Source organism: Tursiops truncatus, chromosome 9, assembly GCF_011762595.2.
Source record: "Tursiops truncatus isolate mTurTru1 chromosome 9, mTurTru1.mat.Y, whole genome shotgun sequence".
Classification (NCBI taxonomy): domain Eukaryota; kingdom Metazoa; phylum Chordata; class Mammalia; order Artiodactyla; family Delphinidae; genus Tursiops; species Tursiops truncatus.
The window spans coordinates 93964514-93987868 of NC_047042.1; the positions used below are offsets into that span (position 1 = coordinate 93964514).

A 23355-nucleotide genomic window follows, 5' to 3' on the forward strand; every position below is an offset into this window, starting at 1 on the left:
TAGAATGTTGATTAATGATGAAAATATATAATAAAGATTGTCAAGTAAACATGTGAAAATAAGATTATCATCGCTGTTGATTAAGGAAATGCAAACTAAAACAACAATAAGACTTCTGCTATAAACACAGCTGCATAAGTCAGTGTTTTTCCCTCTTCTTTCCCTGGAAAGCACATAAAAGCAATAGAAAGTTGAAAAAGACTTTGAAAACTGCATTTTCAGTAAAGCTAAGAGACAAATAATCCAGAATTTCAAAATATGTGATACCACTACCAATCACAGATGAGATCAGTTAAAGTCAAGAAACAACCTTTACTACAAACTCATAGCTCCTGTAGATCAGGAATCCAGGCACATCATAATACAGTTGAGAATTTCAACTGTATTCTCTGGTTCTGGGTCTCACAGGCTACAGTCATCTCCAGGCTCAACTGTGAAGGAGCCGCTTGCCAAATCACTCACATAGCTGTTGGCAGGATTCACTTTCTCCTGGGTTGTTGGACTGAGACATCAGCTCCTCATGAGCTGTTGGCTGGAGGCCTCCTTAAGTTCCTGGCCACAGCCTTTTCCATAGATCAGAGTGAATAAATGGGAAGGTGACACAGAAAGTGTCAGCGCGAGAGAGTGCCAGCAAGATGGAAGTCACAGCCTATTGTAACATAGTTAATTATTTTTTTCATTATTGCTCATAGGTAGTAACCAACAGATTTGATCAAAAGAAGCAGAGGACTAAGAAAATTATAAAGGTAAGCGCTAGAACAAAAAAACATACTTTCCTTAGAATTAATAGAACCACAAACAGAAATGAAGAAACATGCAACAAATATAAAAATCCTAAAGAAACCCTTTAAAAACAAAACACAAAACATAAAATAATGTGCTAGAACTAAGACTAAGCATATTGGATATATAATTAAATAAAAATGGGCTTTACACCTAAAAGACAATGGTCTTCAGATTGTCTAAAAAGCAAAAACAACTTTATGGTATTTCTAAGATCCATAAAAGAGAGAGAGTTGAAAATAAAAGAATGAAAAATAACATGTCAAGTAAATGCAAACAAAATAAATTTAAACCTAAATGATCAATGAGATAAGTTTTTAATGTTAAGAGGTAAAATGCAAAATTTAGATTGGTGTGAATATATGATATATGATAAATAACATAGCAGCCTTATAAAGTACAAATTACAAGAAATATAAACAGAATCACTAAAAGACTTTACCTTTGTCAAAAAGAGAAAAAAATAAATATCAAATAAATTAGCTTTTATTGATGTCAAACTGTACACACTCAGAAAACACAACTTCTTTGCAAATACCAATGGAATAGTCATGAAAACGAGCCTAACAAACAAAAAAAATTAGAAAGCAAAGTCCAGCAGTACGTTAAATCATCAAATAGAGTTTAATCTAGGAATTAAAGGATGATTCATTGTTAGCAAATCCATTAAATTATCTTATAAATAAATCTAAATGAAAATTCATATAACCACCTTCCAAAATGCTGTCATTTGAAAAAATGTAATATGAATTTTGATAAAACACTCAATAATATATGTATTCAATAACGATGCATATATCTATGTCAGCCCCAAACCTGCATCATATTTAATGAATTTAGATATTCTTATAAGGCTCAAGATATTAAAAGAATGAGTACTATGACCACTATTTACATTTTTTTTTGGCGGTACGCAGGCCTCTCACTGTTGTGGCCTCTCCCGTTGCGGAGCACAGGCTCTGGACACGCAGGCTCAGCGGCCATGGCTCACGGCCCCAGCCGCTCCGCGGCATGTGGGATCTTCCCAGACCGGGGCACGAACCCGTGTCCCCTGCATCGGCAGGCAGACTCTCAACCACTGCGCTACCAGGGAAGCCCTCCCACTATTTACATTTTAAAGTGATAATACCTAATGTAATCAAGAGAAAGAAATTAGTTATAGACATTGGAAATGGGAAGCAAAATATATGTTTGCATAGTTGAAAAATCCAAATAATCTACGTTAAAAACTACTATAGAACAGTAAGAATTTTGTAAAGTAGTGGGGAGAAAAATAAATGCACAGAAATCAAAATTTTCTAATATATACAAATAGTCACCAGTTAGAATGAAAGAAAAGATTCTGTTTGCAATAACAACAAAAAGACAAAATACTTCGAAATAAATTTTGTGAGAAATATGTAAGATCTACATGAAGGAAGCTTTAAAGCGCTCAGGAAAACGTGGAAGAAGATATGAATCAATGGAATACAATACCATGTGCTTGGATGAGAAGGCTCAGTACTGTAAAGATGTCAGCTACTCTTAAGTTAATTTCTTAATTTAATGTAAGACCTATAAAAATGCCAACTTTACCCCTCTTTATAAACCTATTTAAAAAAGGGCTAACATCTAAGGCTATTATGGAAGCTGGAAGGAACATCCCCCCCCAAAAAAGGTAGATAAGCTCTATCAAACCATGGTTTGATTTGTGGTATGAACCTCAAAATTTTAAGAGTGTGTGACTATACAACAGTAGAATAGAGAGTCCAGAAAACAAATATTTATAATATGGGACTTTAGTATAAATTCAGTAAATAAAAATAATATTTCAGATCAGAAGTAAATGGATTATTCAGTAATCGATACTGAGATAACAGGATAGTCATCTGAAAAAAAGAATTAAGGTGCTGCCATCCACTGGGATAAAGTCCAAATGGATCAAATATTTTAATGTTAAAAGCAGTAGAGTTGGGCTTCCCTGGTGGCGCAGTGGTTGAGAGTCTGCCTGCCGATGCAGGGGACACGGGTTTGTGCCCCGGTCCGGGAAGATCCCACATGCCGTGGAGCGGCTGGGCCCATGAGCCATGGCCGCTGAGCCTGCGCGTCCGGAGTCTGTGCTCCGCAACGGGAGAGGCCACAACAGTGAGAGGCCTGAGTACAGCAGAAAAAAAAAAAACAAACAAAAAAACCCAATAGAGTTGGGCTTCCCTGGTGGCGCAGTGGTTAGGAATCCGCCTGCCAATGCAGGGGAGACTGGTTCGAGCCCTGATCCGGGAAGATCCCACATGTCACGGAGCAACTGGGCCTGTGTGCCGCAACTGCTGAGCCTGCGTGCCACAACTAATGAGGTCCGCACGCCTAGAGTCTATGCTCCGCAGTGAGAGAGGGCACCACGGTGAGAAGCCCACACACCGCAATGAAGAGTAGCCCCGCTTGCCGCAACTGTAGAAAGCCTGCGCACAGCAGTGAAGACCCAACGCAACCAAAAATAAATAAATATATTAAAAAACCAAAAAAAACCCAATAGAGTTACTGGAAAAAAGTGAGAGGATGAAGATTCTTTTAAAACCTTGGTGTGTGGAAAACCTTTTAAGCTCGTAAAAGAAAAGATTAATTAAAATGAAAAAGTTCTGCATGGTAAAAATTCATAAGAAATTTACAAAAAAATATAACAAGCTGGGAAATGATCTGCATTCATAGCCAAAGTTTAATCTCTAATATATAAAGAGCTTTTAGAATCTTTAGGGAAAAGGTCAACAACCCAAAAGAAAAAGAAACGACAAATAATATGAATATGTAATTCACAGAGAAGGAAATACAAACGGTTCTTAAACACAGCAAAGATTGTCAAACTAATTTATAACAAGAGACACGGAAATTAAAACTATACTGAGATACCCTTTTTTAACTATCCATTTGGCAAAATTCCTAAACTTTGGAAATACTTTTTTGTCAAGTTATTGGAGAAATTAGTTTTCTTACACATTGCTGATGGGAGTATAAATTAGTTAATATGGAGGGCAATTTGTCAATATGTATCAAATATACTAATGTGTACACCCTTTGATCAGCAATCCCCCCACAGGATTTTGGTGTGTATTACCTTCTTACTGGTCACATTTTGTGTCTTACACTCTTGGGCATGCTGGGACTTGAGTCTGGTTATAGTTCTAGAAGTAATGAGGGGAGATAGAGTGGGTTACTAGGAGGATCAGTAATGCCTTGCAAGGAAACTACCACAGGGGCCTCCATGATGGACTCTGCAGGGAAGGAGTGACCAGTTTCCTCAAATAAGGGAGGAAGAGTTGCCTCTATTGATAAAGAAGATTTGACAGAATTTAAAGGTTCAAGTTTCTAGCAATCTATACTCCAGATCTCCCTATAGTATCAAACCAAGACTAGATTAACGCTCAAACTACTTTTTTTTTTTGTCCAGCTTCTTCCCCTGCCCTATCTTTTTTTTCTTTTTAACATCTTATTGAAACTCATATATATACATTGAAACACATATATACATGTATATATGTACATGTATATATGTACATACATACATATGTACATGTATATATGTGATATATGTGTACATATGTATATATGTACATGTATATATGTGATCAGATCACAGCTGATCTCCCTGTGCTATGCGGCTGCCTCCCACTAGCTATCTGTTTTACATTTGGCAGTGTATATATGTCCATGCCACTCTCGCACTTTGTCCCAGCTTACCCTTCCCCCTCCCCGTGTCCTCAAGTCCATTCTCTACATCTGCGTCTTTATTCCTGTCCTGCCCCTAGGTTCTTCATAACCTTTTTTTTTAGATCCCATATGTATGTGTTAGCATACGGTATTTGTTTTTCTGACTTACTTCACTCTGTATAACAGACTCTAGGTACATCCACTTCACTAGAAATAACTCAATTTCGTTTCTTTTTATGGCTGAGTAATATTCCATTGTATATATGTACCACATCTTCTTTATCCATTCATCTGTTGATGGACACTTAGGTTGCTTCCATGTCCTGGCTATTGTAAATAGAGCTGCAGTGAACATTGTGGTACATGACTCTTTTTGAATTATGGTTTTCTCAGGGTATATGCCCAGTAGTGGGATTGCTGGGTCGTATGGTAGTTCTATTCTTAGTTTTTTAAGGAACCTCCATACTGTTCTCCATAGTGGCTGTATCACTTTACATTCCCACCAGCAGTCCCTGCCCTATCTTGTGTCTCTTAATTTTCTATAGGTTTCTCCTGAAAGCAATTCCTCAAAAAATCACTTGCACAAGAACCTCCATTATAGGCTCTGATTCTAGAGAGCTTGATCTAAGTGGTCTGATCTTCAGATTGTATCTCTCTGATCTACATTTGTATAACGCTTCTTGAAGGTCTACATGGCTGTATAACGGGCATTTCAAAGTTATCATATGCAAAACTGAACCCCTGACATCTTCTCACTTCAGTATGCTTCTGTTACTATTTTTCATGTTTCAGGATGCGGCCATTCTTCTAGGTGCTCTGGACAAAACATTTTACATTACAATCATGCAGCAATTCTGATGCTAAGCCATTTGACTTGTAGCTAAACCATTTTTAATTTTTTTTGAACTTTTTATTTTATATTGGAGTGTAGCTGATTGACAATGTTGTGATAGTTTCAGGTGCACAGCAAATTGACTTAGCCATACTATACACGTATCCATTCTCCTCCAAACTCCCCTCCCATCCAGGCTGCCACATAACATTGAGCAACGTTCCCTGTGCTATACAGTAGGTCCTTGTTGGTTATCTATTTTAAATATAGCCGTGTATACGCGTCAATCGCAAACTTCCTAACTATCCCTTCCCCCCACCCTTCCCCCCTGGTAACCATAAGTTTGCTCTCTAAGTCTGTGAGTCTGTCTCTGTTTTGTAAATAAGTTCATTTGTATCATTTCTTTTTAGATTCTGCATATAAGTGATATTATTTGATATTTCTCTTTCTCTGTCTGACTGACTTCACTTAGTATGACAATCTCTAGGTCCATCCATGTTGCTGCAAATGGCATTATTTCATTCCTTTTAATGGTTGAGTAATATTCCATTGTATATATGTACCACATCTTCTTTATCCATTCTCTGTCAATGGACATTTAGGTTGCTTCCATGTCTGGCTATTGTAAACAGTGCTACAATGAACATTGGGGTGCATGTATCCTTTAGGAGCATGTTTTTCTCTGGATATATGCCCAAGAGTGGGATTGCAGAATCATATGGTAGTTGTATTTTTAGTTTTGTAAGGAACCTCCGTACTGTTCTCCATAGTGGCTGTACCAATTTACATTCCCACCAACAGTGTAGCAGGGTTCCCTTCTCTCCACGCCTTCTCCAGCATTTATCATTTGTGGATTTTTTCATTAAACCATTTTTAGATAAACTGCTTTTGGGTTGGGGTTTCATATGCAACAAGCATCTCCTTCACTGCAGTCTATTAAAAGTCCGCCCTTGACACAAGGGTTTGAAAAAATTAGTGTTAGAGTTGTTAACTCAGCTTTCCAAATGAACTTGTAATTCTACCACTTACCACCACCTTCATTGCTACCACTCAGTGCAAGCCACTATTATCTCTTTCTTGGTTTACTGCAATGGTGTCCTAATGGGTTTTGCAGCTTCTGCTTGCCTTTGGTCTATTTTTCAATACAGCAGCTAACAGCATCCTTTAAAAATATGTCACATCTCTTTCATGATTCTCCACCTGCTTTTCAACCTAGAGTAAGAAGCCCAAATTTTCATGACGAACGAAAATGCCCTTTATGATTTTGTCCTCCACCTCATACCTCTGAAGCTGCCTCCTGCAGTTCCGCCGTCCTCTCACACTGCCCTAGCCACTTTGGCTTCCTTGATGCTCCTTGACTGCTAGGCATATGCTTCCCCAGAGCTTCTGCCTTTGCTGATGTCTGGTTGGAATGCTCTTCGCCAGATATGGGCATGGCTCACTCCCTCTCTTATTTCTGGCATTGTCATTGCCACTCCAAATTGCAATCCTCCATAAGACTATTCCTTGCTCTGCTTTCTCTCTTTAACGTTATTATTACTTTACTTATTTTTTTTTATCATTTGTTTCCCTCAATCTAATGTAAACTTCATAAGGACAGGGATTTGTGTCTATTTTGTTCTCCACTGGCAAATGGTAAACAATAAATATTTGTTGAACACACGAATGCCTTATTTTATTATAATTAACTAGATTACTTTATTAATGCAAAGTTTCATTATTTCTATGCCTGTAGAAGTAACTATGGCTGCTAGAGAATGGGTCGTCAATGGACATTCTCTTATAAATTCAGACACTTCAGTGATTTTTGCTAGTTCGCTAATATAATACTCAGTCTTCATATTTTCTGCAGTTGTTGTTATAGGTAATTGCTGCTATGCTTCCTTTACGTTTGAACAAGAATTTATTGATCATCTAGACATGGATGTCTAGGTATAGATCTCCTTGCTAAGTGCAATGGAGATATGAAAGCAGGATTTAAACATTCAAGAAATCTACCATGTAGCATACTAAACCAGTTAGAGGAATATAGAACAGTTAAGAGCTAGTGACCATTGTCAAGTACTAATAGTTCATATAGTAAAGACAGAGAGAGGGTGAGTTTTCAGTAGAGAGAATTCTAAAATGGAAATTAATCAGACACAGTTGTCTAACATTATCTAAAATGTTTCGCTGCAACTTTTATATGTCTCAAATACGTGATATTGGGGAGTTTCCATCTATCTTTGAAAACAGTCTGTTTGATTTTTTATTTCTTTTTGCGGTACGCGGGCCTCTCACTGCTGTGGCCTCTCCCGTTGTGGAGCACAGCCTCCGGACGCGCAGGCTCAGCGGCCATGGCTCACGGGCCCAGCCGCTCTGCGGCATGTGGGATCCTCCCGGACCGGGGCACAAACCCGTGTCCCCTGCATCGGCAGGCGGACTCTCAACCAGTGCGCCACCAGGGAAGCCCAGTCTGTTTGATTTTGACATTTCTTAATATCACCAATGGCCTCCTTTTCTGAATTCCTATAGAATTATAGCCTGTATCATTGGCCATTCTTGCGTGATTCACTCAGGTGAAGGGCAATAATCTTGATTTTTAAAAAAGTCACAAGAACAAGGGCCCACATGGGAGGAGAGTTGTGAGGGGAAATGAATCCTGAAATCAGATCAGAGTTGTGAAGCAGGAGTGAGCCAGGATGTGGCTTCTGGTGGCTGCTCCTGGGGCTGGCCTCTGTCACAGGCTTATAATGAATCTAAGTTCCAATGGTTTGGATGGTTGGCCTTAGTAACAAAAGCTTTTGAAGCTGGGCTTTAGCAGTGGGCAGCCGAATGCCTTTTGAACTTCAGTAGGCTAAGCTGACTGACACACCTTTTAACTATATATAAATAATACTTGTCCTGGACTACAGTGATGGAAACTCAAGGCCAGGGAGGGGGTGGTGGCATTTTTTTTTTTTAGGACTTTTATTTTTCTTTCAATAAAATTAAACTGTTTTTAAGAAGAGGTTGAATTAACTATTTAAGGTACACTATTTACATAATAGTATTCATTCTCTGTTTTTCTCAAGACAGTTTTTTTTTTAAAAATGACTCCTTTGTCATCAGATTGTTATATCACATTAGAACTAAAGTGCAATGATTTTTGAGAGCAACATGGAAATTCTTCCTTCAGGGAGAACTATAGTTTTCATAAGATAAGGGATTAGGACTACGTTTTTGAGGTTGGTAGCTTCCTACCCTGCTGGCAAACTCTGTGGGAGCCCTGAGGTTTGGGTCAGCACCAAAAGTAGGATCCATTCAATCCTGTAGGGATCAGATTCAAAGAGACTGTTGATCTTACTGCGGGAGAGTTTCAGGTGGAGAAGGAAAATATCTGGTTCAAAGCTTTAGAATTGGAAAGCATTTACATTCGGACTCCTCTGTACTGAATAGAGAAATCCATGAGGAAGCTAGGGGGAAAGCTGCATTTCTCAAGTTAAAGCCAATGACTGTATTTATGTGAGTGAATAACATACTTTATCTGTGTTTGAAATTTTTTGTTACATGTATTACTGTGGTTGAGTTTTTACTAATCTGTTATTTTTGGGCAATATCATCACCAACCTTTAGTAGCAAGACCAGACTTTCAGGGCTCTAACAAGTAATGCTGAAAACATTTTTGTATGTACAGCATACATGTTTCTTCTCAGCATTTCCAAGCTAGATATAAGCATTACTGCTTCTATCATCACAGCGTTTATATAAAGTCTTGCTAACTCAGTCTCCTCAAAGAACCAAATATTGAAAACATCTGTAACAAAATATATCAGTAATGCAATTTGTACAAGGGTGACACAAAGATTATTTTAAAAAGGGGAAGCAATCAAGCTCATTTAACAAATATTTCCTTAGTGCCCACTGTGTGGGAGGTGTTGGGCGCTGGAGAAGACAGTCTTTGTTCTTTAAGGGAACAGCATACTTTCTAGTAGACCGAGAGCAACATTTCACATTGAAGCACGAATTTAAAAGATTAAGACCTATGTTGTGCCCAGAAGATATTCTTTGAGAAAATACTTTTTTTTTATTATGGTAAAATACACATAACATAAAATTTGCCCTTTCAACCATTTTAAAGTATACAGTTCTGTGGCATTAAGTACATTCCCATTGTTAGGCTGCCATTGTCACCATCCATTCCCAAGAACTTTTTCACCCTGTCCAACTGAAACTCTGTATCCATTAAGCAATAACTCCCCATTTCCCTCTCCCTCCCAGCCCCTGGCACCCACCATTCTACTTTCTGTCTCTATGAATTTGATTGCTTTAGGTACCTCCCATAAGTGGAATCATATAGTATTTGTCCTTTTGTGACTGGCTAGTATCACTTAGCCAGATGTCGTCAAGGTTCATCCATGTTGTAGCATGTGTCAGAATTTTCTTCTTTATCAAGGTGGAACAATATTCCGTTGCCTGTATATGCCACATTTTGTTTCTCCATTCATTTGTTGATGGACGTTTGGGTTGCTTCCACCTTTTGGCCATTGTTCATAGGAGAATAATAATTCTATGAACAAAGCAATGGTAAGCCAGTCTTCAGAAGGTTAATATACAACTCTGCATAATAATGAGACCTTGAATACTGCTACCAGTTCTATCCTACCTTCCCTTCCCTTGCCCTATGCCGATCAATCAGTTCTTAACTAGTTTCAAATCAAAGGGTCTTGTAGGCCAAGGTTAATGTTGAAGACAAAGTATAGTTATTTAGTCTCCCTTACTTAAATATATCACAAATGGTTTATTAGTTTTAAAACGTTAGTATTCTTTTTTGATAATTTATGATTATTGTAGGAAACTTGGAAAATATAGACTATTGTAAAGAAGTTTCAAAATCACTCAAACTTTCATTATCTGAAGATAACCACAATTATCACTCATTATTTCTTCCAGACATTTTTTTCTCACATAAAATTGTATTTATATATATATATGCATCTACAGAAATAAATAATGCTAATATCTCAGACATTTAAATGATTTTTTATAAAATTGGGATAATAATTTATATTTTTATGTATTATGAATACATCCCTTTTATGCAGTTACAGACATAAGCCTTTAAATAAGTATTGAAAGCTACTTTGAAATTTATAAGTGAAAAAGCATGCAAAATATAAAATGAATAATGAGCAGAATAATCATTAATTTCTCATAAGGAATCATCATTTCTTTTCATAGATGGCAGTGTTCTAGGATACCCAAATATTTTGTGGAAAGTATGGCATGAAACATGAAAAAAAATAAAGCTTACGAGTAAAAATATTTTATTCAATAACTTAGCCAAATAAGCATGTTTTTATTATAAATCTTTTACAGTGATTTTAAATAGAACTAGGACACGATAAACTTGGTGATGTTGTTTCATAATTATTCCATCATAGTGGTGCTCTCACTTCCTAGAACACAGCAGGACAGTCTGAAAAGGCAAAGATTCTGAATATTTTATTGCAGGACATATTATTATATCTTTTGTTCATTGTTTTGCAATCTACATTGTGATGAAATTTTAAATGTTCCATTTCCTTTCTTCAGAGAGGGAATCATGGGTCAGTTCTACCTAGAATCTCAGCCAGTGTGTTTTGGCATTATACTTTTATAAGTCCCAAGGAGCATGCCTTCATGTGTCTTGACTTCACATTTACTGTTTTTAGCCACTATAGACAAATGTTATGTCCTCTAAGACTGTCCTAGAGACCATATTTGCTGACTCTGCCTGCCACTTTGGGGATATTTATTCTGACTATTCTAGTTTGCATCAAAAGTATCATTGGTTCTCTCCCTCTCTTTCTTATAATTGCAAATTATGTGTTTATCCTTGTTTCCATTCATCCTGTCATAGACATATATATTTGAATGGTAATATAATAGTTAAAAAACATCATATTGTGTTCTACCTTTCTTAGTTAACATTCATAGTTAGTTTCTGATTGACTCCAGTCTTTTTTTCAGCTTTATTGAGGTATAATTGAGAAATAAAATTATTATATATATATAGAGAGAGCGTACAACATGATGATTTGATATACATATACATTGTGAAAGGATTCCCATAATCAAGTTAATTAACACATCTCACTTCATATTTACCTTATTTTAATGAGAATACTTAAGTTCTACTCTCTTAGCAGATTTCAGTTATACAATGCAGTATTATTGACTGTAATCACCGTGTTTTATGTTACAGAACTTATTAATTTTATACTGGAAAGTCTGTATTCTTATCAACCTCTCCCCATTTAACCCACCGCCCAACCCCTGGCAACTACCATTCTACTCGCTGTTTCTACAAATTCAACCTTTTTTTAAAAGATGTGCAGTTGTTAAATGGTCACGCAAGCACCCCCCAGCTATCTCTGGGCTCAGGGCAGAGGGAGCCTTTTCAGTAAGTGGTGTTGTGAAAACTGGATAGACACATGCAAAAGAATTAAACTGGATCCCTATCTTACACCATACACAAAAGTCAACCCACTGAGCCCACATGCTGCAACTACTGAAGCCCACACGCCTATGAGATCACACATATGAGATCACACGGTATTTGTCCTTTTCTGTCTGGCTTATTTCAGTTAGCAAAATGCCCTTCAGTTTCATCCATGTTGTTGCAAATAGCAGGATTTCTTTTTTTAAAAGGCTGAATAATATTGCATTGTGTATTTATGTATATATATACATGTATGTATATATATATCTTTATATCTATATCATATTTGCGTTATTCATTCATCCATCAACAGATACTCAGGTTGTTTCCATACCTTGGCTCTTGTGAATAGCCTGCAATGAACATGAGAGTACGGATATCTCTTCGAGTCAATGATTTAATTTACTTTGGATATATACCCAGAAATGGGATTGCTGGATCATATGGTAGTCCTATTTTTAAATTCTTGAGGAATCTACATACTGTTTTTCATAGTGACTGTGTCAGTTTCCACCAACAATGTACGGGGGTTCCCTTTTCTCCACATCCTTGCCAGCATTTGTCATCTCTATTTTTTTTTTTTTTGGCTGCGTTGGGTCTTCGTTGCTGTGCACAGGCTTTCTCTAGTTGTGGTGAGCAGGGGCTACTCTTCGCTGTAGTGCGCGGGCTTCTCATTGCGGTGGCTTCTCTTGTTGCGGAGCACGGGCTCTAAGTGCGAGGGCTTCAGTAGTTGCAGCACGTGGGCTCAGTGTGTTGACTTTTGTGTATGGTGTAAGATAGGGATCCAGTTTAATTCTTTTGCATGTGTCTATCCAGTTTTCACAGCACCATTTATTGAAAAGGCTCCCTCTGCCCTGAGCCCAGAGAGAGCTGGGGGGAGGGCTTGTGTGACCATTTAACAACTGCCTTGTTTGCTGCTGTCCTGTGGGACTTATGAATGCAAATCACATTAGCCCTCAGAACCAGGTGATTTGGGCGGGGAGGCTGTGCCTCAGATGGCAGCCTTAAAATTAAGTTGGAGTACTAGATGTGTGTTCCAAACCCTTTGTTCCTTTGGGGGAAGCTGGTAGTTGGGGTCTCCCTCTTGATTACAAGGCACTATGTCAAGGGTGGGGTTTATGATGAGAGAGTGTTTCAGCCTTCTGAACCCATTTCGATATGGGTATTTTCTCAGTTGCCCAATGGGTAGGAGTCATTCAACTAGTTTCTGGATTTCTTTCAGGGGGAATCAGTCCATATGTAGCTGTATATTTGGTGTATCTATGGGAGGAAGGAAAGTCAGGAGTCTTCTATGTCATCATCTTGGGGATGTCACCTTGGTTCTCTCTCTTTTACTCTCAAAGCCGTACACACACAGTGGTGGTTGATTAGATGACAGCAGAGTGTAGAGAACAGTGCTTAGAACTCAGAGTGAGAAAATCTAACTCATTAGAAAATCTTCCTCTAGTGACCTTGAAGCAGTCACTTAAATTCTTTTAAAAATTTTACTTACTTAGGGGCTTCCCTGGTGGCACAGTGGTTAAGAATCTGCCTGCCAATTCAGGGGACATGGGTTCGATCCCTGGTCCGTGGGTTTGATCCCTGGTCCGCAAAGATCCCACATGCCGCAGAGCAACTAAGCCCGTGAGCCACAACTACTGAAGCCCGCATGCCTAGAGGCCATGCTCCGCAACAAGAGAAGCCACGACAATGAGAAGCCCGTGTACCTCAGCGAAGAGTAGCCCCTGCTCACCACAACTAGAGAAAGCCTGTGTGCAGCAACAAAGACCCAACACAGCCAAAAAAAACCCCAAACAAATAAATAAATAAATTTTAAAAATTTACTTAAAAAATTTAATTTTGGTAAAATATACGTAAATAAAATTTACCATTTTAACCATTTTTAAGTGTACAGTTCAGTAGTATTAAATATATTCACATTGTCATGCAGCTAATCTCCAAAACTCTTTCATCCTGCAAAATTGAAACTCTATAACAATTAAACAACAAATCTTCATTTCACACCCCTCCACCCCTCAGCCCCTGATAACCACCATACTATTGATACTTTCTGTTTTTATGAATTTAATTACTTTAGACACCTAATATAAGTTAGTTACACAGTACTTGTTTTCTTGTGACTGGCTTATTTCACTTAGCATGTTCTCAAGGTTCATTCATGTTTGGCATGTGTCACAATTTTCTTCCTTTTAAAAGCTGAATGATATTCCAATGTATATATATCAACATTTTGTTTATCCATTCATCTGTCCATTGATGCTTGGGTATTCCTACTTTTGAGCTTTTGTGAATGATGCTGCTATGAGCAGGGGAGTACAAAAATCTTTTGAGATCCTGCTTTCAATTCTTTTGGGTGTATGCTCAGAAGTGGAATTGCTGGATCATATGGTAATTCTATTTTTAATTTTTTAAGGGACAGTCATACTGTTTTCCACAGTGGCTGCACCATTTTATACTCCCCCCAGCAGAGCACATAGGTTCCAGTTTCTCCCCATTGTCATTAATATTTGTTATTTTCTGTTTTTTGGCTAATAGCCATTCTAGTGAGTGTGAGGTGGCATTTCATTGTGGTTTTGATTTGCATTTTCCTAATGATAAGTGACATTGAGCATCTTTTCATGTGGTTGTTAGCCATATACCACTGGGAAAATACCTATTCAAGTCCTTGTCCCTTTTTTCTTCCAGTTTTATTGAGATATAATCAATATACAGCATTGTATAAGTTTGAGGTGTACCGCATAATGATTTGACTTATATACATCATTATATGATGACCATAATAAGTTTAGTAAACATCTATTATCTTATATAGATACAAAATTAAATAGAAAAATATATATTTTCCTTGTGATGAGAACTCTTAGAATTTTCCCTCAACAACTTTCATATATAATGTAGCATTGTTAATCATATTTATCGTATTTATTGTATATTACGTCCCTAGTACTTATTTATCTTATAACTGGAAATTTGTACCTTTTGACCGCCTTCATACAGTTGCCCCTCCTGTCATCCCCTGCCTCTGGTAACCACCAATCTGATCTCCTTTTCTATGAGTTTGAGTTTTTGTTTGTTTGTTTTTGAAGTATAATTGACCTATAACATGATGTTAGTGCACAACCTAGTGATTTGAGATTTCTATAAATTTCAAAATGATCACCATGAGAATTCAGGAGTTTTTAAAAATATATTCTGGATATTAACCCCTTATAAGATATATGATTTGCAAATATTTTTTCCCATTGTGTAGGTTACCTTTCACTTTGTTGATTGTGTCCTTTGATGGACAGAAGTTTTTAAATTTTGATATAGTCCAATTTACCTGTTTTTACTTTTGTTGCCTGTGCTTTTGGTGTCATGTCAAAGAAATCTTTGTTAAATCCAGTATCATGAAATTTTTCATCATCATAAATTTTGAGCATAAATTTTATTATATATAAAGTGATTATGATAATTCCTATCTCATTTCTTATGAGAATAAAATGTGATAATCAAGATTAAATGCTTAGCATGGTGCTCGATGAACATGACAGGTGTTCTACAAATGTTACGAGAATTTAAATGAGGGTGAGATTTCAAAATTTATATATCTGTGCCAATATTATATTCAAGCATCCACATAACGAAAATATCTGTAATTTTTTAACCTAAATATTGGGGAATAACACAGAGACAGCCATTCCTACAATTGACAGACCCGTGATGCTTGGAATAGTCTGGGAAATTATAAGTAGAACTGGTAGGTCTAGCCTTGAGAAATATATGATTGTAAAATGAACTGTTGTTAATTATTATTGCCGAAATTGGAGTGGTGGCCGCGCCACCACTGATTTCTGATCCTCAGTCCCCCTGCCCTCTATTCTATTGCAATGTGTTTCTCCAATTCTGGGTAGAGGGGTGAAATTTCCATTGGTCAGTATCTCATGTTTCCATGCAACAAGTACTGCATAGCATGCTTAGCATGTTTCTCCTTTTCAGTTCTGCCTTTCTGTTTGGTACCCATGCCCGTGAAGCTGCCCATTGGAGCCTCTATGGCTCAGGCCTCTTGTGAGACCGCCAACATCCATATCAAAGGGGCTGTCCCTCAGTGCACCCAAGTCACCAATTTCCAGGGTACCAGAGCAGTGCTGACTCTGTACAGAGCTGACAAAACACTTTCCACCTCTTAACTGGGCCCAAAGCGTCCCATCCATGACTTTGTGTAGGGAGTCACAAAGACAAAGAAGTGTGCTCCAAAGCAGAATTTTCTTCCTTTTCTTGATCAAGTTTTCAAAAATGGTTTCCTGTAAACTTCACTATAGAGTCCAAGAACCTGATAATGACATATCAGGAGCTTTGTGATCTGGCCCCTGCGTACCTTTCTGACATCGCTTTTGACATCTGCTCCCTTCTTTCCCTATTTACATAACCTTTCTTCAAACTCCTGTCATTCTGAACTGGCTTCAGCTAGCTCTCCCTGCCTGTACTTTTTCCTATCATGATCTTTTAGCCTTAGCCTACATCCTTCCTTTTTCCATCCTCAGCTGCCTTACTGAATCCTATGTGAAATTCAAACCTCAAGTCAAACCTTGTATCTTTTTGCAAGGTCTCCCCAGGATCCACCTGTTTTTCACCTTTCCCCTCCACATCCCACTAGATTTTATGCAGTTTTTAATGCTTTCAGAGCAGACACCAGGTACTGTAAAGGTGAAGAATACAAGCTACATAGTTAGACTGCCTGGATTGAAATTCTAGCTCTGCCACTTACTATAGCTGTAACTAGGAGATGTTACTTCTCATGTACCTGTGCTTCCTTATCTGTAAAATGAGGGTAACTATAGTACCTATCTCACTGGATTTCTTTTATCTGCATTATTTTTAATTTCAATGCTGAAATTTTCCCAATGGAACATTCTGGAGGCAGGCTTCTTGTGTCTTTTGGATATGTCCATCAGTTTTTTAAAACAACTTTATTGAGATACTATACAATTCACCTATCAGTACTTCATTTCTTTTTATTGCCAAATAATATTCTACTTAATGGATATATCCCATTGTGCTTCTCCATCAGTTGATATACATTTGGGTTTTTTCTATTTTGGGGCTATTGTGAACAAAGCTGCTATGAATATTTATATACTAGTTTCTGTGTGAACATATATTTTAATTTTTCTTGGGTGTATACCTAGGGATGGAATTTTTGGATCATATGGTAACTATGTTTTACATTTTTAAAACATTTATTTATTTTTGTCTGCATTGGGTCTTTGTTGCTGCACGCGGACTTTCTCTAGTTGCGGGGAACGAGGGCCACTCTTCACTGCGGTGCACGGGCTTCTCATTGTGGTGGCCTCTCTTGTTGTGGAGCACGGGCTCTAGGGCGCGCAGGCTTCAGCAGTTGTGGCACACGGGCTCAGTAGTTGTGGCTCGCGGGCTCTAGAGCTCAGGCTCAGTAGTTGTGGCTCACAGGCCCAGTTGCTTCGCGGCATGTGGGATCCTCCCGGACCAGGGCTCAAACCCATGTCCCCCGCATTGGCAGTCAGATTCCTAACCACTGTGCCACCAGGGAAGTCCCTGTTTTACATTTTAAGGAGCTGAACTCAAGCAGTTTTTCAAAGCAGCAGCCCCATTTTTGTAATCCTACCAGCAATGTTTGAGGGGTTCAATTTCTTCCTATTCTTGTCAACACTTGCTATGACAAATCAAGACCATGTGAAGTAGCATCATGGTTTTGATTTGCATTTCAATAATGACTAACAATATGGAACATCTTTTTGTCATTTGTATATCTTGGCCATTTGTATAGCATCTTTGGAGGAATGTCTATTCTAATCCTGTGGGCATTTTAAAATTTGGTTACTTGTCTTTTTATTGTTGAGCTGTGAAGTATTCTTTATATATTCGGGATGCAAGCTCCTTATCAGATATATGATTTGCAAATATTTTTTCCCATTATGTGGTTTTCTTTTTACTTTGTGGATGGCGTTCTTTGAAGCACAAAAGTTTTGATTTTTATTTTTATGAAATTCAATTTATCTATTTCTTTAGTCACTTATACTCTTTCAATGTCATGTCTAAGAAGGCTTTGTCTAACCAAAATCATGAAGATTTACTCTTGTGTTTTCCTCTAAGTGTTTTATAGTTTTACTCTTACATTTGAGTTAATTTTTTAGTATGGTATGAGGAAGGGGTCCAGTCTATTCTTTTGTATGTGGAACCTAGATGTTACAGCACCATTTTTTTTTTTTTTTTTTTTTTTTGCGGTACGCGAGCCTCTCACTGTTTTGGCCTCTCCTATTTCGGAGCACAGGCTCCGGACACGCAGGCTCAGTGGCCATGGCTCACGGGCCCAGCTGCTCCGCGGCATGTGGGATCTTCCCGGACCGGGGCACGAACCCATGTCCCCTGCATCGGCAGGTGGACTCTCAATCACTGTACCACCAGGGAAGCCCCAGCACCATTTTTGAAACTCATTGAGTTTTTATGAGTTGCAAAAAATTAATATCTGTAAAGCGCTTAGAATAGTACATGGGGATGCTAGCAGAACTGAGTAAACAGTGGTAATTATTATTTTAACACTTACTATGCTAAATGATCATCATAAGTCTACTTGTCTTTCTCTCTCAAGACCACCTTAATCTTTGTATCTACGTGCTTGGCCTAGCACCTGACAGACAGTACATGCTACATGCCGAATAGATTTTTTTGAATGGATGAATGATAAGTAGGGCTTCTATGCTGATGCAATCAGTGGGTAAAGCACAGGACAGATACCAATTTCAACACTGACATTCTGTGCTAACCTTGGGTCCGAACCAAAGGGCCTCTCAAACTTAGAACATGTCTGCCCTAGGGCATGTCCCCAGAGAGCATAGCACAAAACCCCTGGGTTCAGATCACTCTGGACAACTAGAATCTCTTCAGCATGTTTATCATTCCCACTTGTTTGTTTTCTTCTCCTCTCGTCCCTGAACATGAACTCAGGGAATGGAATCCCTCCCTAATATTTGTTTCAGCAAAATCTCCTCTGCTGGATCCTTTGGCTTTCAACCCCTAAAAGTTGAAGAGTGCAAGACTTACTCCCAGCACCTTAACTATTTCCGTCTACATTCTTTCCCCACATGATCTCATCTGGTTTAATGGCTTTAAATACCATGTAAGTGCTGATGACTCCCAAACCTGTTGTTCCAGCCGTAAATCTTCACTGAGATCCAGACTTATATTTCAATTGTCTCCTTCCCATCTCTTCTCAGATCTCTAACAGGCATCTCAAACTTAACATAAAGGTAACAGAGTTTCCCCACATCTTCTCTCAGTCTTCCTCATCTGAGGAAGTAAATGGCTCCATAAAATTCTCCCGGTTGCTGATATAAAAAATTTAGGATTTGTCCTTGATTTCTTTCTCTCACCTTCATATCAAGCATATTCTATTGGATCTGCCTTCAAAATATGCCAGCATTGTATGCCCATTCACCATCTCCCGCGCTTCCACTTGAGGACAAGCCCTCTGCTTGTACTCAGTTTAATGAAGTAGCTTCTGACTGCTCTTTTCCACTCCTGCCTCTTTCAATTCCATTCTTTACATAATAGCACAGAGGATATGTTTGAAAACATAAATTAGATTATCCTACTCCTCTCTTTAAACCCCTCTAATGGTTTCAGTTACATTGGGATAATGTCCAAATTTCTTACCATGACCAACAAGACTTTTTTTTTCTTTTATGTGGACCATTTTTAAAGTCTTTACTGAATTTGTTACAATATTGCTTTTTTAAAAATGTTTTTTGGCCTCGGGGCATGTGGGATCTTAGCTCCCTGACCAGGGATCAAACCCGTACCCCACTGTGTTGGAAGACAGAGACTTAACCAGTGGACCGCCAGGGAAATCCTCAACAAGACTTTCTTGATTTTGTCCTTTAAATAACCAGATGTTAAAGGTTGAAATTTCTACCAGGTGTAAAGATTTAATAATATGAGATTTCAAACTGAGTTGCCAGTTCACAATATGCAGATGTTCAAAGGAAATGGACATAAACTTTTCATAACTCTTGAAACCCTTTGATAAAAGAGTTGAAACAGTAGAAGAGAGAGGATTTTGTGAGAAATAAATACTTAGAAAAAGCTACATTATGAGTCCCATTCCATATTCTGCCAAGGAGGACTAGGAATGCCTCCCCCTCACCTCAAACCTGGTGGTGGTCGAGAGCTTCCATGGGGCCACTTGCAAAGCTTATAGGGTTATTTCTTCTGTTGGGAGGGACAGTGGACTTTCTTCTGCCTGAGGGATTAAGAGAACGAGAGACAGACTGACTGGGTAATTTTGGGGGCAGAATCAGGAGAATGTGGCTACATTAGGATTGTGGAGGCAGGGTTAGGGGCCAGCTGTGGGCCACAAGGGAGAGAGCATGTGTGTGAGGGTGTCTTGAGATCTGACTAACGGGGCTGTCCAGTGGAGTGTGGAAACTCCAGCAGCAACTATTTGGTGGTGAATGCCTAGGGACTGAGGAAGGAGTCCTGAGGGAGCGCTCAAAATAGAAGTGCTTTTGCCCCATCACAGGGAACTGCAGAGAGAGGGCTCATTAGGGAACCTCCAGAGCCCTGAAAGTTCCCATGAGGAAGAGAATCAGCATTAAACGTCTGCCAGGCCTGGGAAATGCAAAGCCAGATTACTTTGGTTGTAGTCCAAATAAGACCCTTCCTGCTCCTTTTCCAGTCTCCCTATGCATCAGCCAGTCTCAGAAGGGTTGAAGCTGCAGTTACCTAGTTTTCAATGTGCTGAACTGAAATGTCCAGTTTCTGGTTTGAGGCTGTTTTGTGACTTGAAGTGATCTTGGAACAACCTGTTTGACAAGCGTGAAAAGTAAAGTCATATGACACACTGGAGTTTTTTATCTCTGGCTGGAGAAGTTTCCCTTGCTAAATAAATTTGGAAGAAAAAGTAGAAAGGAATGAATAAAATTACGGTTTAATAGTATTGTAAGTACAGCCGAAGTACACATGGCGAAGGCTCTACTTGCTCAGCCCCTTAAGCCACGTTATCCCCTGAGAAAGCCTTCCCCAGCCTGCAAGTCTAAAGCAGCAACATTTTTTCCTCCACCTGTTCCTCAGCAATTTCACTCTTCTTTTTTCTTCAAAGCACTGACTACAGTATGAAAGTACCTTGTTCAGGTGTTTGCTTATTATCAGTTATGTTCCCTTGGATTGTAAGTTCCATAAAAGCAAGAATCCTTCCTCTTTGGCTCACTGCTATATCCCCACTGACTACAACAGGTGCCCTGTGTATATAAGTGCTCAATAAGTATTTTTTGAGTGAATGAATGAATGAGTAAAAACTGTATAAGGAACATAGATCTAAGAGTGAGAAAAATGTGTATTTGCCCAACTTTAATGGAGTTTTTCTTTTCTTTTCTTTTTTTGTGGTTTGCGGGCCTCTCACTGTTGTGGCCTCTCCCGTTGAGGAGCACAGGCTCAGCGGCCGTGGCTCACGGGCCCAGCCACTCCGCGGCACGTGGGATCTTTCTGGGCCGGGGCACGAAGCCGTGTCCCCAGTATCGGCAGACGGACTCTCAACCACTGCGCCACCAGGGAAGCCCTAATTCAATGCAGTTTAACCCCATGTATAGGTTTGTGTAACCACAGTCAAGACACAAACAATTCCATCATCACAAAAGAACTCCTTCGTGCCGTGCCTATGCATCTGTACCTGCCCCTCACCATACCCTTTGTGGTTTTTTTGTTTTGTTTTTGTTTATGCTTCTTGCTTTTATAATAGTGGCTTGTGCCACACAGAGTTTTTTTATCCAAAACAGTTTTAGTAATGTTGAGATTTTTGTCTCAGAAGGCATTCCTCACATTGATATCATAAAAAAACTGCCTTTTGGTTTCTTTTAGCACTTCTATGCTATCATTTTTAAAATATTTGACCGCTATGGAATTTACTCTTATATAAATTATCATGTATAGATAAATTTTACTTTTTTTTCCAGATTATTAGCTTGTTTCCCTAACACTATTTATTGATCTTTTTCTTCACTAATTTAAAATGCTACCTTTTATCATTACTAAATTCCTGTCTATATTGGTTTATTTCCAGACTTTCTATTATGTTTCACTGCCTTGGTGTAATCATGTGCCACTACCATGGCATTTTGATTCTTTCAGATTTATGATGTTCGAATAACTAGTACACTAGTCTTTCTTCATTAATCTTGTTTTTCAGAAATTTCTTGGCTATTATTTTTAAAATAATAGTGTCTGGTCTCAAACAAAAATTTCTTTTTTGTTATATAAACTTGATCCTATTCAATTTACCATAAGGAGACATACACATCCACAATATTGAGTCTTCTATTCAAGAATATGGTATGCATTTCCATTTGTTCAAGATTTCTTTTATTACTTTCAGTAGTGTTTTAATTTTTTAAAATATAGATCTTTGCATTTTTTGTGATGTGAATTCCTAGGTATAGTTAACCCTTTATGCCTTAGTTTCCTGGTATATTAAATTTGGTAATAATAACTGTCTTAGAATAATTGGCAAAGATTGAAATGTGTAATATATGTGCATGACATGTAAGTAGTACTTACCATAACTTGTTAATAGTATTATAATAATGCATAGTTAATATTATTTTTTCAAATTATTTTCTGTATCTGAGTCAGTATGAAGAGAGTAGGGGAACTAGGGTGTGGCAAGGACTTTTCTAGCCACAAGGAAAGACCAGTTTTTCTTTTTCTTTCTCTGACTCCTGTTTTTTTCAATATTTTGAATTGCCAAAAAGGGCAAATATACTAAGTGTGACTGAGATAAAGGAAAACCACTTGTGGTGGATAAGAAATCACTGAGAAGGAAGTCTGATGCTAAAGAAGGATATTGGAAGTTCACTAGAGGGTGTGGCTGAGAGAATAATTTACTTAAGTAGCATTTTGACATCAGCTGAGGGAAGTGAAAAAAGCTAGGAGTTGTTTTTTGTTTTGTTTTTTCCTTTGAAGAAATAAAGGGGAAAAGATGAAATGATAGGAATAATAAGAGTGTTACTAAACATTATGTAGCTATTATCTTTAAACTAAATTCTATATTATATTTTGTAAGGTTGCTATGTTACACTGTTATATTGAAGAAAGAAATGAAGAGACTAAGAAAATGTATTAGAGAAATCAGATTAGATCAATGGGAAACCAGGTTGACTGATGGACACTGGACCACATGCTCTCTTTGGGCAGTATTTTTTAATAGTAAGTCCAATTCTGTACCATCAGGGAAGCTTATCTAAAACCCCCATCTTATCAATCAGTGGCAAATATCACAGCTGTCTAGTAAAGGTTTTATAAAACACATTTTCTAAAATTTAAAAACGTTAATACAAACCAATACATAAATCGGGACGTGTTAACCTTTTGTGGGGGCCACAGATTGTTTGAGAATGTATTCAGTTAGCAGATATGTTTTGAGTGCTTACATGTAGACAACGCCCTGAGCTGGGGATAGAGTAGTATCACAGAAAACGCCTCTCCTGCCGTGGAATTTACAGCCTTGTGGGGAGTCAGGAGTAAAGCGTCTAGTCATACAAGTGAGCATGTCGTTACAAACTGGGACAAGTGTGAGGACGGGAAAGCATGGAGGCCTATGAGTCTGTGTAAC

General features: G+C 38.2%; 2 long non-coding RNA genes across 2 annotated transcripts in view; one reads left to right on the plus strand and one right to left on the minus strand.

Annotated features, from left to right (window-relative positions):
- LOC109549748 (uncharacterized) overlaps positions 1-23355 on the plus strand; it is a 339321-nt gene that overhangs the window by 7311 nt on the left and 308655 nt on the right. The window contains exon 2 of the long non-coding RNA XR_012334133.1: positions 693-746. This is a non-coding gene — a long non-coding RNA (uncharacterized lncRNA). The remainder of the gene's footprint in view (positions 1-692; positions 747-23355) is intronic.
- Positions 9314-23065, minus strand: LOC141279592 (uncharacterized). The gene is made up of 2 exons (XR_012334134.1): positions 19897-23065; positions 9314-9821 (listed from the first exon to the last, which is right to left on the minus strand). It is a non-coding gene; the product is annotated as an uncharacterized lncRNA (long non-coding RNA).